Below are 17,706 nucleotides of genomic sequence, written 5' to 3' on the forward strand. Positions count from 1 at the left end.
TCTGTCGCTGAGAACCTCTCGTATTCCTGTCTGCGTTCCTCTTTACATCCTATCCTGGATAAAATCACATCAATCATCTCCTGACAAAAGATCATCTCAAATAGGATGTGTACCATCCACTGCCACACCCACCTGTTTGTGAGATTCTGCTGTCCCCCCCAAGCCACTTATCACCAGCCGCCATCAAGGGAGATCATCGTGGGGTGTAAGGAAACACAATCTGCCTAACTAAATACCCTGGTACTGGAAAGCAATTCAGTCACCACAATAGCAGAAGCGAATGTGCGTGGTTCTCACAATGCGTAATCCCCTCCACTTACGACCTCCCCTTTTCTTCTTCTCCCCTGTCCTCCTCAAACTTCCCGGGAAAGAACAAACACAGGCTCTATTGTCTGGGCCTCGCATCTGAATACTGACGAACACTCGGGGCCTTCATCACCATGCAAATAGTCACAACGCAGACTTACAAATGGATTTCTATCCGTTTGCTCGCTGGTTTTTCTTTTTTTTTCCCCCTCCCCGTGTTTTGTGAACAATCCAGCATTTGTTAGAGCGGAGCTGGAGCTCGGAGGGGATGGTAATTCATCCACTGTAAGGCCACTATTTCTGCACCGAGACGACGGCAACAGTCTGTTTTTTGACATTCAAGCTGAGGGAGAGGGCCGTTCCTGCGCGCCTCGTCCTGGTATGGTCACATTTAAAAATTGACCTGTCATGACACGGAGTTGCAAAATCACTCAAGATGTTGTTTTTCGTTCACTTTCTCCCAGTTGTTTACATCCACTGGTGATCGGGGTTGTTGTAAAACAAAAGCTGACATTGGAGTCGATATAAGGTCTTTAGGTTCGATAAGCTGAATCGAATAAAAATTGCTTTATGATTAATTTGTATTTAAAGACAAATCGCACGACTTACAGAGGAAAAACTATGACTGACTTCCAACTACCTCGGCATTACTGACAGCAACCCAAACAAAACAATTATTTAAACAGGTTTCAATTTATCTGGATTTCGATAGTGATCCCAGGATTGTTCATAATACTCAATGTGAAAACTGTCCAACAAATCCTGCTCCTCTATCCACTTAACAAACCCCAGCCTTTGTCAATAGAACACACGCAGCCACGCCCAGAACTGACAGAAATGATCGATGCAACGTCTGGTCGTCAGCCGAGCTTCAAGAGACAGAAGCCTGGAAGGAGGAGTGAATTACAAGATGCTTGCAAACAGGCGATAACCGATTCTTAATGAGGCATAAAGCTGCTCTGAGATGGGAGATGAGTTATTGTTTCCACATCTTTCTAACTGATATCTGTTTTTAACCGATCCAACCATGTCGCAATCTTACAGCGTCCGCGAGTGTCAGAGATCCTGTCAGTGGGGGCCTGGACAGAATTCATTAGATTTTCCGTGGAAAGTGAAACACAAGTACAATTGTGAATACGCACAATGAAAAGGGACCAGAATCAGAGGAGCAAAAAAAACTTGGTGGAAGGATGTGGTGCGAGTCAGGGACGATCCCGTTCTATACCCTTCTAGTTTACTATGTCAACAAATGAGAGTAACTATTGAAATAGCTTCTATAGCTACCCTTTAATGCAGCTGGGTTTGGAAATTAATTTTTGAGAATATGTTATGATCGTAATTTGACAGGCATAGTGAAGACAGACAGGTAATGTGCGGACAGAGAGTGGGGAGCATGCAGTAAATGGTATTGCTGGCTGGGAATCAAACTGGGGACTCGCCACTCATGGAAAAAAGTCCCAACAAGTGATGTGCCCTTAGCATTCAGCAAAAGTTTCTTACTTTTAATTATCAGTTTTCAGCTGAATTAGGGTCAATGTAAAAGCAACAACACTCAAACTGTGAGAGAGGCTGGTTTAAATGTAAAGAATACTTAAAGGCACATGGAGTAAATGCTATGTTTTGATTTGCGCCGAATACAAACGTACATTTACCCTCCACTACACAGCCCTGCTGCTAATTATCACGGTAACTCCAATTTTAATGAGTTAAACGTTTGTCATCCTCGACTCATTTTTGATTTGACAACCAAATAACCTTTTGGGAAAAAACCCAAAGAGGATTCATTACATGCTTCTCGTAAACATTCTGACCTCCGAGGGCTAATTACTGTACAATCCTTAACAAAGCTAATTGATTCGATCATTAGAAAGCGCTGAGAGGGGCCTGGCTAACACTGTCGGCTGTAAATGTCTCCAAAGTGACGGCAGCAGCCTTCGCTCAGCTTTTGGACAGAGTGGAATTTGTTATTTTGGAAGTTGAGAATAGTTCTAGCTGTGAACTCCACTGCTCCCATTCTGATTACATATCAAACAGAGAAATGTCAGGACCTGCACTGTGACATTTAAAACCCCCATTGTAGACCTTGTCTAATTGAGCCTCCCTCATTATAATGATGGAGTGTGGACCCACCACTGCAAGAAGAATATCAGAGATGAAAGGTGTAGTTTAGCGCCGGTAAAAATTATTTACATTTCCATTCTCTTCTTCTTGGTGAGCAGCGAAGCAACGAATCCCACTATCTCTCAGTCTCTGCTGACATTTCAGGCCCGTCGAATAATGGGCACAGCGTAATGGTCAGCATATTTGCAACAAGATAAAGGTGAGTCTGGTCAAATCCGCATTCAGCGGGATGTCAGGTTGTATAAATAATGTAAGCTGTAATGGTGATATAGCGCCTGCTTATGTGCTGTGTTACTCACTATCAGTGAAGACATCATTCTCCTCACAGGAGGCACCGAGAGAAGATAATGTGGCTCTGACATTAAACTGATGATTTGTTTTTCACATCTCTATCCTCTGCTCTGCATTTCTGAGGAGCGCTTTTGAATATGTCAATGAAAAACTAGTTATTTTCTAATCAAACATTAAACCTACGTCGATATAAAGTTCACGGGTTCGCGCTCACGAGAGATGAAGCACTGAGCGGTTCTGGCTCCGTCATGTTAGAGGCAGATGTGCCCTTCACGGCTTCCATTCATATTGTTGCGATGCCTCACTGTAATTGGAGGGAGAATAAAGCGTCCTTGGCATTCTGCTCAGTCCACTGTGGTGAATTTGATGAGGATGTCACATTAAAAATGCATGTTCCTCATACGTTCCTTGGCCTTTGTCTTTAGCCATGGGAAACAGCGGACACTTATGACAAATAAGGACGGAGCTGACGCTGCCTGAGGTGGATCTCTTTATTCGACAGGAGGCATCAGCGGCTTTTCGCAGCGCCTGCCTCCTCCACATGACACCGTGCATTTGTAAAATGTCTGGGCTGATGGAGGGGATGAGAATGGGGTCACAAAAGAAAAGTTCCATTGATGAACTTATTCACCTGATGTTTTGGTCGGAAAGTTTTTTTGTTTGAAGCAACAGCTCGGACAGCTGACTGGTGGCTGGCAGCCAACTGTGGACCAGATGCTGGACGATTACTTGTGAGACGTTTCCCTGATCCTCCATGAATCTGCCACAAATGAACACTGACTCTGCTCTGCTGGGCATCGAGGGAAATCTCCTGGAACCAGACAGCAGCATTTTGTTTACACCAACATTTAAAGTGGTTGCGGGTTCATAAAATAAAGCCCAAGGTGCAATATCAAGTGCATTTTGATCTACTTATAGTTTAGTGTTGGAGTGTTTTGTGCAACACATTTAAGGTACAATATGTAACTTGAATATGACTCAGGCACAAATCATGTTTGACAAAATAATCCCAACCATTACGAGCCAGTTTGAATGATGGAAGGAAACAAAACGATATGATGTAATTCATGGAGGCCAAAATGGAACGTCCCGTTACCTCGATCTAAATAGTTAATTTCTCTGAGTTTGAACATTGTTAAAATACATTTTGCATAAGTATATAACTCAAGAAAATATGTAACATAAGTCTAGAAGTTTTTAAATATTTTACTAAAAGATTATAACACATTATATCTTTAACTTTCTGTATTAGAAGTGAACCGCATTGGCAATTTCAATTTACTTCTGATTGGCTGGTAATCTGCTGAAAATGTACCCTCATACATTTGCCTCCCAGTTAAAGCACTATTCTAAATCAAATGAAAGTCCCGTTCATTTTTCCCGTAGGCAACATTACGTGACTCACAGTTGAAGCACTTTTTCAGCTCGAAAGGGTTTGAAACTGCAGAAAAGATGAACAACTGGTGTAAGAAAATTTCTAGTTCTTTTATAAAATAGTCTGAAAGACATTAAATCTCAGGCGGGGAGGTAACCGGGAATACCTCAGTGCTTTTCAGTGAGGAAAGAAAAAAGGTGCATTGTTTAAAATTGGGTTTTCAGGTTCTGGGTCAATAATAGAATGACTCAGCAACAACAGCAAAGCAAATCGCTGAATTAGCTGTAGCTGTGATTCATACTTTTGCCAGTGTTTGTTGCAGCATTTATAGTAAAGTGATTGTGGCCGCACATCACGTGAAGTACACTGGCCCAAAAAACTTTTTTCACATACTTCTGGAAAAGTAAAAAACAAAAAGTTTTTATTTTACTTTATCCACTTCATGTGTGCACTCTAAACTGACTGTGTGTGTGTGTGTGTGTGTGTGTGTGTGTGTGTGTGTGTGTCTGCTTCCTCTGTGTCTGAAAATATCCAAATGATTTGGCTTCACTCTCACGGAGCTGTCATGTCATCCGTCTTCATCATTTTCATCATCATGATTATCCACACCTGGCTGGCTGCAGTAAAGGTTTTACAACCAACCTCCCCCATGTTAGTGGAGGGGACATGGACCAATCTAAAAGGTCAAAGTCCACGTCGATTTAATTTTCCAGTTTCTGTACTTTAAGGCGCTGATGCTACTACTGCAAAACAATAAACATGCAGTAATTTGAAAATACTAATACAACATCCAACCTTTTTAAGGTGTAAAGTGGCCACAGAATATATGTACTAATACATTAGTATCTTAATATAAGGAATAACGTCACAAAGTAAAAGTCAAGGTTGTTTTTAAATACTGAGGTGTGAGAATCCTCTGATGTCTGTTTACTTACAAATATAACGCACGTTTACTTAGATTTGTCATTGCCCTGTTAAGTACTCTAGTTGACAATAAGTAAAGCCACCTACGCGTGCCACCGTGGAGTCATATCTCTGTTTTTCTATTTAATGTCAGCCAAGTTTTATCTTCAGAGAGTGAGAACTGACAGCATCTCTCAAAGGAGGTGCTCAAGAAATGAGCAGACCTCTCTCTGTTCTCGGGGGAAATATAGTTTTGAGTTGAACGTGTGGTATCCATCATGCTGATGAAATGCATAATTAATTCTCATCATTCCTATAATCCTTCCACAGACTTGACCGCAAAGAGGAAAATTACAAGCCAGGCCCTCGTCAGCGAGCCGGCTGATATCTATTGTAGTTTTCTCACCCAGTGGCAAAGAAAGGCAGATGATAAATCGGCAAGGTTACAAAGTATTTACACAAATAAGTTGAAAACAATCGATCCGCTGCTCCACGTTGTCATACCCTAAGGGATGAGGTTCCCCTGGAAGAATGCACAATCCCCCTGGCCTGGGTTCATTTCAGACGCAGATTGTGTCCGATTGATCAATGGGAACTACTGCTGAGCCATCAATCTAACAGGAGTGGAATAGGAAAAAGGCAACATTAACATGTATAAGCTGCCGTGTCCCGACAATGTCCTCTACCTTGAGTTTGTGGGAAAGCAGCCACCTCTGGGGACACGAACAAAAGTGTAAGACCTGCGACAGGAACGTGTTATATAACGGCAACAGGGACGATGTCAACATCTCAACTCTTTTTGTGATCTTTGCTACGACAGAGGCTCCCTATCTGCTGCTCCCCCTGCACTTCCTCTGTTTTCTAAACACAGGATGGAGTTGATAATCTCTGAATCGTATAAAACCCTGAATATCCCCTTCAAACGCCCTCCAGGTAATCATCATCATAAGTCGCTAATGAAAGAATAAAATTGCCGGCACCTTGTTGGCCACCTCGGCACCGCAGTATTTAAAACAAACAGGTGATTAATGAGTGATTTCTGCTGGTATTGCTGGCAGACAGCTGTTCCACATTGCAGCAGTCGCTGGGCGGAGCAGTTAGAAGTGTTCGTCAAGGTCTTTCGGTAAAAGGGCTTCTGAGATCCATCAGGGAACACGTTGTGCTAGAGGACTGGTGCTTTGCAACTGAACAGTGTTTAAAGTATATTTTTTTAGGAAATTAAGGACGTATGTGAAGGCCTCTGAGAGTCGGTGGTCAGAGGTTGACATTTGTTTAGGAGATGGACAGCAGCCATATTACCTAAACCTCTGGTCGTCGCTCTGTAAAGCTGAAACAAAATGTTTCTCCCTTTTTCAAAGAGGACCACGAAGCATCAGTTACCTTCTGTTAGCGATCTAAAGGTTCCCTGAGGAGTGTTTGACCTCCACTAGTGCTATTGTTCTGTTTATCTCAAACAAGCATCGTATCCTAGAAACTGAACTGGTGTCCTTAGTAATTTGTGACTGGCTGGATAAGGTTCAGAGGCAAGGGTTTGCATTCCTCATCAGGAGGTTGTCAGGATGGATTGTGGTCTTACAAAATGCTCAAGTGTAACAAAAGCCCTTTGGGTAAATTTAAGATTATGGCCTTGTTAAGATCTGTAATCAACATCTGTCCCCGAGTGATCTTATCAGATACGGACAGTTCTTAGTTCACCTGTTCACACCTCATTACTCTATATGCAAATAAACATCACCTCATTACCTCATTTATGCTTATGACCAAATAATCCTGTCAGAGTGACATGTAGCATGACTCCCAGATCCCCTCGGAATGTGATGGAATGTCACACTGCGCATTAACTAGCAGCATTACAGTGAAGCATGCAGGTAGTTAATGTGCACGTGAGTTGGTGCAGAGAGGTTTACCTCTGGTTGCTGTATGGTTTATGATGGATGATGAGTTAATAGATTAGGACAGATTCTAGCATTGCTAAATATATATGAGGTGAAAAAAAGTCCTGGGGATGTACAGCTTCAGGTTTAAATATTGACATTCAGATTGCAGCAGAATACGTGTTCATTGTAGCCAGTCACAGTAATACTCGAGTCGTGGTATTATTCATTCAGTACTGCAGCCATGCATTGGCACAGCAGCTAATCTCTACCCCGAGGCACTTCAGCAGTAATGCACCTGTTAGAAAATCCCCATCCATGTCATTCTGAATTGTAAAAAGATTAGCTAATATTTTATAATAGTTTGGGGGATTTATTGGACACTTGTGTGTTACTCTCTGGCTGGAAGGCTGCACTGTCACTCAATTGGTTCCAGACTCCTTTTTTTTTTTTTTTTTTAAGGTAAATGGCTAAACTGACAAAACTGCAGGGACAGATCTGCTTCGTGCTCCGAAGACACAGACGTCAACTCCATGATTATGAAAACAGTTTTACTAATGACTACACTGGATTGCTCTGTCTTGGTTCGAGGTGAGTTACTGCCTCGAGTAAAGGAGTTTAAATATGATTGTGCTTGTGGTTGCTAGATGGACGGGCGAGCAAAGTTAAAGATTGATCGACGTTCAAACCTTAACCTTTAGAGTAGAGCCACCGATCCTTCACATCGAATTGAGACAGACTGGTGAGGAAGCCTCCCGGACACCTTTCGGTGGAGGATTATAGGAAAGACCCAGTGGGGGCCGACTTATGGTAGATCCTACGACATATCCCACCTCCAGGAAAACACAGCTAGCGAAAGGAACATCTGGAATACCCTACTGCAGCTACCTCCACAACCTGAGCCTGAATAAGTGGAAGACAATGGTCTTTCAAAATCCATTTGCTTCCTTGTGTCACAGATCTGCTTATTTAGATTTTTTTTTATTTCTAACATATTGTTGGTTTCCTCTCTGCTCAAACACCAGGACAGTGTGAAAGTATAATTTCTTCCTGTCTCGCAGCCATAAACAAGAACACTTTATTTTTAGTGGCCTCGCCTTCACCACACCGTCGCCCCGCTCAGGTCATCGTGCTCTGACGTTGCAGGTAAAACCATCATTAGTGAAACGCTTGTGTCTGTTTTTGTGTTTGAAGCCGCTCTAATCGATTTCCATCACAGGCCTTCTTTCCCTCAGGCGCCTGTTGCCTTTACATTTTTAGAGTCGTTATACTTCGTAAGCACCAAAATAAATCACAAACTGATTCAAATTCAATCATGTGCAGAATGTCAGACTTTATGATGCTGAACATCTCTGTAGAGAAGATTGGAAAACGAATCGAAATAAGCGTTGTCACATCTTTACACCTCGAAAACCTTGACATCAACTGTTGGTTTCATTCAAACAAAAATGTTCTATGAATAAAAAATGTGATTTCTATTTGTTCATTTACTTTGCCTAAATTAATGGTTGATTAATCTATCGCAAACACACAAGCTATCACAGCAAAAACATCGTCAACAAAACTCGATGTCCACTTAGACCAAAACCTTAAACTCTGCAAGTGTTAAAATAGTCTGTGAACCAGCAGACCTGAAATTATTAAAAATTATTTTTCAAAACAAATGACTTTTTTAATTTTCTCTTTATATAGAAAAGGCAGCGGACAACAGAGTAAAAGTCATATTTCATGATATCAGAGATGAGATGGTTGCCACGGTGACTGTGTATTTGTTTACATACATACTCTTATTTATTTGTAAAAAATACACTTTGCCAAAATAAAACATCCTCTTAATTACAGAACAGTAATTAGATCATATAATAAAACTTCCTCCACATTAACAGTCACTTTGACGCAGCTACTTTAAGTGTGCTGTACATTAGAGTGACTCTTCCCCCGGCCACGCCGCCGCCGCCAGGCTCAACGCTGAATGTCAGTCTGGACAATTGATGCGATAAACCCACTTGAAACTTTCAATCTCCTTCCTGCTGATAAGAACAGAGGAAGTCTGCGCAGGGCGAAGGCAGAGGGGGGGTATTTCTTTTCTTGACGGCCCAGTGTCAGTAACAGCAGAATCTCCATTAGACTGGAGAGGAAAACAACATTTGGGAGCACATCTCCTGCAGTTCAGCTCAATACTCTTTCCACGGCAATACAGTTTCAGTTTTTAGAAGAAAGTAAGAGGAAACTTTTTGGGGATTTATATATTTTGTAAAAAAGACTCGATGTTATGTGAGAGCATCATAAGGTCCTGATGAAGTAAAGTAGGGAGCTTCTCCGGATGAAGAAATCCTCCACTCGTCACATTGAAATGGCAAGTAAAAGTCATTTAAGTCATTTACCCAGCATTCCACCAATGATACATAATGCGGAGTACTACTCAGGATACATCCATACAAGTACATTCTTTAATTGAAATCGCTATCAGAAGTAATCTCAGTACATCCTAACACACCTGATGCAAATGTGCTCATCATCATCTGCTCTCGAACAAACACCCGGCCCAGCAGTGTCTCTAAAGTCCGTCTGAGGTGCGTCTGAAAACGTCAGTGTAAAGTGTGGATGGCTGGAGTAACCATAGCGACAGTTAATGCGCAGGAAAATGCATTCGTGTGGGTGTTGCCTCAGTCAGTTGTTTTATGGCTTTAGAGGAGCTTTGTCAAATCTGAGAAAACTACTTCAGTGACATTACTCGAGTGTTTCAGCTTGCAGACACACATTTATATCACAGCTCCTTCACTGCGAGCTTCACTTTGGATTTTAAAAAGTTTCGGTATGGAAAGTTTGAACCATCTTAAGGACAGAAATCAGGGTCTTTTGGCTTCACTGTTTAAAATTACTGTTTTTATTTTCTCTTGTGCTGGTTTACAAACTACGTAACTGCAAAGCTAGATTTCTGCACTATTTTACAATTATCTTCTTATTTTAAGAAGCTGGAAATACCATTTGTATTTTGTTACCACAAAGGTAATGTCCCTTAATTGGAATTAAAGGGCCAAGGCCAAACCTTTAAGAAGTGAAAAACAAAAAAAACACAATAGTTATTTTCCATTAAATTGCAGTGAAGTCCTGATTTTAACCGGGAGAGCCACACACAAGATAGTGAGCTTCATTATTCATGACTGAAGGGAGTTTACCAGAGATGTTCACGGCTGAGTCAAGGTCCAACAGGACGAGCAAGTCGTCTAACAACGTAACATGAAAAGATCCTGGTGATTGAGCGAACGTAACCACACAGCCTCTGTCACTGTGTCCATCAGCCGATCGATCCAAAGACCTTATCAAGGGGTGTATCTGAGGCAAACAGGGTGCAGGGGATTGACTTTGCAAATCCTCCCCCTCTCTAACTTCCCTTCTGAAGTGACCTCTTCACTCTGTGTCATAATCAGACCTGGCTCAACTCACTGAAGGAGTCGGTTTCCTCAGTTTTATTTCACCTCATTCTCCCCCACTGTTTGAGAGTGTGCACCTTTAATAAAGTTTGAAGTCGTCTCATCAGCATATTCATGTGTCACACAGCTTGTTGGCTTTTAAATGTGTGTAATGTTTTATTGATGCACCTTGTGTAACTATTGCATCATAGATTACACAGAATGAAAGTGCAGCAACATCAGTATCATCAGAATAAATTTAATAATTGCAATAGTTGCACTGTCTCCGGATATTTAATGATGACAAGAGACAGATGCATACGTTATGTCTCACGTCGTCACAGCAAATCCAAAGATGACACGGAGCGGTAACAAATACCGGCGGTGCGCTGAATACAGGGGGCGACGTCGCTCGAGCGGTTGATCTCATCTGATGCAATGAGCGATGTTGACGTGCAAACTGTTGTCCAGCAACAGAGTGCTGTGAAGTATTTAAATGTGCCAAACAACAAAGTAACATGACTTTAGTTTTGTTTGTTGTTGGCATGAATAACAATGAATAAAATTATTTATTTAACTGTGTGTTATACCTGAAGTAAACTGCAAATGTAGAATCTAAAGCCAAGGGAAATGTGAAGGGGCCGAGATACGGAAGTGTATCAAAGTTTAAGACGATAGCGGGTGTAATTACGATTATATTGGATAAATCTTCATTTTGTTTGCAGAAAATAAATCTCCACCAACTCCAGTTAAAACGTCGACGTGTTCTTCAGAATCGTTTCTGGCAAACTCATCGATTATTTATCATCCTCAATTCCTCTTGGTCGAATATGGTTTTAAAATATTGTTGCGTGTTCTTATCCTTCAGGCTCTTTCAGCTGAAATTTAAAAAAACAACATATTGTTTTTTAACAATCAGAACAGAAAACTTTTGACCTCCAGCAACAATGAGGAAAATTAGCACATGATCGACTGACAAGCTCGTTTGGAATAAAACATTGCGAGCCCAGTGGAAATTTGTCTCAATCATCTACAGTGGTTCAATTCATTTATAATTTAAGTGACGCCACATTGTTAATAGATGAGTGAACCAGTGTTGCTTGGCACTCTGTTGAACCTGAATGTGGATAAGACCATGTTTATGTTTACACATACTGTACAGAGGAGCTAACACTCCAGGTATCAACCCACTGTCATACTTGTGCTTTTGATTCTCAAAGAGGGAGGGAAGATGGATCCACTTTTCGCTTGTGTAATCCTCTCGGACAAACAAGACGGCAGCAGTGAGAGTGAGATATCATTTCAGAAACCAAAGGTTGTTGATGGCGGGCTGTGAGAGTTCTGTTGTTTCCGCTCCAGGAAGAAGCGAGTGTACTCCCGCGCTCTCTCAAAGCGCTCCGCACCGTTCTAGTTCGCAGAGACGCTCGTTTTAAGCCGTGTATTGCTATGCCTGTTGCATTTGAGGGGTATTAAGGGCTTTGTAACCAGGAGACAACATGGATTTAGATGTGATGTTCTCTGACTAACTGCTATTTATTTGTCACTTTGAGACGTGGCAAATATTCAATTTGCTGAGATGGAATATCGGAGCTGGTGAAATGGATACAATGAATTTTAATTTGTAGAGAGATTTCAATGCAAACATTTCGGCTCTGTCAACATCTCGGGGATGCTGCTTTACCTCTGATCAAATATCAGACTCACGACACTCAATTTTCAATCTTAGCAATTATGTTTTTGTGGAAAATAGATGATTTAATGCATCGCAAACATGAGTTAAAGGATTGTGTTTAAATAATACATGTATAATGAGAAAGAATGAGAGGAAATGCAATAATGTTGTATCTCATGCATATATGCAGAGGATATGATAATTTGGTTGTTCTTCAGTTAGGCTTTCTTACTTAAATATGTGTGCATGCTGAATAATCTGAGGCAAACATTGGGTTAAGGTAAAATAAAATAGGATGTAAGTAATAGTGTCGAGACCCTGCTTTTTATTTTCATTACATTGGCTTTTTTCTTCCTTTGCAACTCTGACCTTAAATAAAAGCATCTCTACAGTATCTCATGTATTTGTTTTTCAGGAAATGTGCTGGCTTGTGTTTTTTATGTAGAGACTTTATGGGCACAAATATTTTAAGGTGTACGCAGAAGCTTCTGAAAAAAAAAAAAACATATCAAAATCATAAAGCAGCACCGTGAATGCTCTGGGGAAGAGTTGTCCGTATTAATCCACAAGAGCGACTCAAGGTCGAGGTCACTGATCTCTCAGTTGTGTAGCGGAGCTGAGATGGTTTCATTACATTTGTATCAAACCTGTCTGGCCTACAAACACACACAGGAGTTTACTGAGGGAATTTTACATCTGTGTTTCTCTATTGTAGGAAATGGGAGGCTGGAGTCCAGCTTTGCCAAGATCACGTCCTGGTGAGGACAAATAAAGTTGAATTGAACCTCTAAAGCTTGTGTGCTATCGATCAGTTGTATCATATCAGAGTTGTGTAGTTTTTACTGGGAATTGTGTTGTGATGCTGTGAGACTGAAGCAGAAACGGTTTGTCCTGAGGACAGTGCCAAAGAAAATTACAAAACCAAACAGGGTTGATCTTCTGTGTCATGAATATTTTACGTCTTAAAAATCAGCTTGTGGCCCAAATTCCCACAATTTAAAATAAATCCTGCACGTTTGTTTTTCATTCCGTGGTTCTATCAGAGCAGATTACTGTCCATCAGTGCCAACACAAAGATTGTGGTCATGGGTAAAAAGAAACGAGTGCTGACTTTTCGCAATAATAATAAATTAACGAAAAATATGATGCAAGCAGTGTGTCCCATGTCAAAGTGTCACTCTGCTGTATGTAGAGTCAGCAGTCCACCTGAACCTCCGCCTAAAGACGTGTGTCACACCGCAGTCTTTGCATTGACACGAGCTCTTGTCAGTGTAATCATGCCGCACTTCTTATTAGGCATTAGTAACCCTCACACTGACAGCAGAATGGTTGCCATGTTAACATGCTGCAGTTTGTAACCTACATAGCTTATTGACATATGGTGACATTTGGCTTCTGTTGTTTCAGCCCACATTTCTGCTGAGCTGCTCGCTGTCTCCTCCACTTTAGCCTCTGCTCACTTTAAGTCACTGCTTGAATGCTCTTTTCTTTCCCTTTCTTAATCCATCCATCCTCCATTTCTCTAAATAGTGCTGCCTCATGCCATGGTCAGCATCCCATGGGGCACGGCACCGTCTCTGCCTCTCTGCAGCCGTGATTGGAGCACTTTTTAAAAAAAAATGCTTGGATTGGAATTGTGGCCGATCAAACATATTCGGAAACCATCTTCTTAATGAACCTATAAACTATGATTATGTTTGAGCAAAAGGAAGCTCTGCATTCCTGCCAACCCCGGTTCAGAGGACCAGAGACAACTGTTGATGATTAGCATGAACATCGTGTTGGAGCTACACTGTGGTTTAACCTTTTATATGTGAAATTAAGATTCTAACATTATTGTAGGAAATGGAGATACGTTCTTCATTCACCACCTATGACTCCTTCTCACTCGTTGTATTGGTGTTGTGTTGAAATTCAATTTGAAGTCACATTTTCTTGTATTTCTACATTTTGAAGTTTATTTCCTCAATAAACATCAATGTATTTGATCGACTCTGAGGCCAAGCAAGGTCAAGAACCTGACATTCTGTTTGACTCTTTACTTTTTTGTTTTTGCGAGAACAAAACCACAATATCCGCAAATCCACTGACGGCAGTACTTCAGAACATCCAGTTAATCAATGCACAGGAGCAGACTGATCAAAGCAGAGAGGTATTAGACTCGGCACATACACAGGTTTATGCAGCTGAAATCCCGTGAATTGTTTGCAGGGCTGCAGAGGAAACAAAACCAAAGAAAACAAATCATATTATTATGAGGTGAAAAGAGGAAAAAACAGTGACAGTATAAATCCACTTGTAGTCAAAGATCACGAGAAGTGAAAGAGACAAGTCCAAGATGTCAAAAGACCAGACTTGACATTTTCAGCTGTTTAGAGATTCTCCTCCATGAGCTAATCTGTGGATTGCTGAGCAGTGCTGAGAATGCAGAAGAATTCAAAATATCCCACAGTCTTAATGCTTAGCATTAGCATACAGCATGATGCCACCATATTGCCCCAACTGTGTCAGTGTGTTTGTAGATTATTGAACATTTGCATAAAAATAAGTATGACTGCAAATGCAAAGCCTGCTATTTCCCCCACCCCTCACATAAGGGATCATCCCGGAGCCATGACAAATCCTGAGCTTTGTTCATTGACCCTGTGGGGTCAATTACGTTCGCTGGGAGAAGACGCTGAAGAGCGCCCCGGGTTCACAACACCGTAGTGTTGGCACCTTGATCGATGACGGGGATGCTTATCAGCCACAGTGTGTTACAGACACCTAATTGCAATTGATCCCCCTTTGCTGTGCCATTAATTGTAAATCCTCTCTCAATCACACACTCCACACCATACATGTTGTAGTCTCAAACTAAAACTTCATTCATCAGCGGGCTCTACATCGGTTTTCGATACAAGCGTACGAGGCAGATCCAGACCGAAGAGACGCGCCGACTTGCTTGAGGTGTTGAGCTTCACCTGCGGCGTGTGGATGGTTTAAAGGTCAAGGTTGATGGCTCACAGCTGATTTGATCTTATCAAGATGTCAACACACTGACTGGCGTTGTCAAAACACTGATAAGCAAATTTAATAAAATAATTGGCATTTTTGCTTCTTACGAGCTAAACTGGCAGCGTGGCTCTCAGGGTGTCAGTCAGTGGGTTTGGTTCAGTTTGAAATATGTCAACAATTAACTGATTGATTGCCAGGACATGTTGTACATGCATGGTCCCAGATGATGCATCTTAATGGCCTCATTATTTAATGTCCTTCATTATGTCATTATGGAGCTTAGACTAGTTATCTTATAAAAGAAAAATCAAGCAAAGTACTAAAAAATAGTAGCTAAGTAGGACTTCTGTGAAGACATGGTAAATTAATTAAGCTTGAAGTACTAATGAGACGAAGTACAGTCCGTCAGTCAAGAAGAAAACTATCCTTAGCCATTAGGTACATTAAGATTACATTAGTCTTAATGTATGAGAAGGTACAGTGGGTGAGGTGAGACAAATAACACACAATATGAATAAATGATTAATCATATGAGTAATTTTTCTTTTCCCTTCAAAGACAAATTAAGGCTACATTATTCAAACATTTTTCAGGATGTCCTCTCTCGTTCCCTCGCTTCCTGTGCTGCACCTCCAAATGAAACGCTTCCCCAGAGCTTTATTGGAATAAACATAATTCGAGACGAGACGACAGGCAGCGTGCAGCCATAAGGCTAACAGCTATGAAGCGCTTTCTTCCTCCTGGCAATATAGTATACATAACTAAACAGCAGACCCTCAGCAGCACAGAGAGGCTCGCCCAGAGGATAAATTCCTCCAGGAAGCTGTGAGAGAAATTGGTTATTAAATAAGGTAGACTGGAGATAAAGATGTCAGCAGTAATAATGCTTTTCATTTTGACTCTGATCTTATTTGTTCAGAGGGGAGGGAGAGCTCTGCAGACTCGCCCAGTTGACATAAGGGTTTCTCCCACTGCTGGGAGACTTATCTGTCAGCAGATACGTGGCGTTGCCGTCTTTGTCTCCGCTGCCCTGGTGAGGCCAAACTAATATAGCGGAATTGCAGAGGTAGCGATTTCTCCCCGACACGTTTAGCTCCCCGTGCATACACACAGACGGGCCTGAACACATACAGTAACGGTCGGGGCTGATGTATACAGCGGTGGTTACATCGAGTGCAGCTCAGGTGATGTGCTGACTGTCCCGGTGGCAAACAGAAACGATAGGACACAGTGTACAGTGGACATTTGGTCATCATTCTGTAAACAAGCCGGAGACGTGTCTGCTCTCGCTGTCTCTTCTTGCTAGTGTCAACTCAAGTATGTTCACAAAGTCAGCATCTGCAGTGCGAACGGAAAGTTTTTAAAAGTATTAATAATACTGTGCATTTGATAAACATACAACATAAAAGGACACATAATGGAAATCACCTCGAGACACAATTAGTGGGTGAGAAAAACTAATTACAGAGAAATTAATTAAGAGCATTTACATAGTCGTTGCCGAAGTTCTTTGGGAAAGTGAACAGACAAGAAGCTGCGAAACGAGAAAACTTTTTTTATTGCTAATCACAGTTCAGCTTTAATAAAGAGCTCTGCCGCTGCCTTATTAAATACGTATTAATAGCAACAATGGGCAGCTGTTCCACTAGATCACATGATGGTGACACTCAAGGTTTGTCCACGACCACATCTGTTCAATCAGATGCACTTTGACCTTCAGGAAAATGAATGAAACACAGTGTGAGGACAAACTGTTGAAGCCCAGATTGTAAGTTTAGGTGCTGTTCTGTGCTACAAAAAAACTGTGCAATGAATGAATTTTGTTTTCTTATTAGTGATTTACACACTTTCCTAATTGTGTATAATTGCTTGATAATCCTTGAACAAATAATCCTCTCGTCAAAGCTACTCACTGAACACATGGAAGTGCACTGACTGACAGCTGCTTCTCCGTGACTCAAAAGTTAAGTCTGATACAACAGTTCCATAATAAATCTGTTTTGTGTGCAGGTTCTTTCATAGAGAATAAGTGTTGAGGCTCTTTGAAGATCCAATGCTTTAGTGCCAGAGTCACACCTGCAGTATTTTCGCCTGTGCTCCTTTATCTCGTCTCCGATATATAAACCTCACATTTAGATATTTGACATTAACTAAATGGACATAAGGCAAAAGAGAAATTAAAGCAGCACCAGTGAAGATGTGGGACAGTGAAATATAGGCCAGGCATTATCTCTGCGGCAGGAACACGAGCTCTGATTGGTCGACGGACAGTAAACCACCTGCAGGGAGCACTCCTTAATCGTCAGTCAATGAAAAGTGGGCTGGCTGCGGTTCTTGTGAAATGCTTCACTGGCACCTCCCTGGTCTGAGACTCCAGCTCTTCACCACAACAAGCTGCAAACACAACCGGAAGGTGAAACACAACTCACTGCAGAACGAGCCAATTCTATTAAATATTTTATGGTCTTTTTACTTATTTTCCCTTTTGTTTCTCTTCAGAACATAAAACACGAATAATCAAACTGATCTCCGGCTTAAAGTCCAATCCTCTTTGCTCTGACTTTACAGCCTCGTCTCATTCTCCCGACAACAGACGTCTGACGTTCTGATCCAGTAAAACTACAGCTCCTTCTCCCTCTAATAATCTGGAGGTTAATTTGATTCATTCCTCCTGCAATTAAAACAAACGCTTCACCCCGACTGTTTTTCATCCGTCACGTGATTAGAAAGTTACCAGACACCATTAAATAAGTG

At 41.4% G+C, this 17,706-nt stretch overlaps 1 protein-coding gene across 4 annotated transcripts in view; it reads right to left on the reverse strand.

Annotated features, from left to right (window-relative positions):
- The window catches only part of cdh19 (cadherin 19, type 2), a 189,531-nt gene that overhangs the window by 24,719 nt on the left and 147,106 nt on the right, over positions 1-17,706 (reverse strand). The window contains exon 1 of one of the 4 annotated variants that reach the window (XM_069512935.1): positions 133-320. The exons of the other annotated variants lie outside the window; for them this stretch is intronic. The gene's annotated coding sequence lies outside the window, so the exon portion shown is untranslated. Of the gene's footprint in view, positions 1-132; positions 321-17,706 lie in introns of those variants that run through there. 4 annotated transcript variants of the gene reach the window in all.

Source organism: Paralichthys olivaceus, chromosome 17 (genome assembly GCF_024713975.1).
Source record: "Paralichthys olivaceus isolate ysfri-2021 chromosome 17, ASM2471397v2, whole genome shotgun sequence".
NCBI lineage: Eukaryota > Metazoa > Chordata > Actinopteri > Pleuronectiformes > Paralichthyidae > Paralichthys > Paralichthys olivaceus.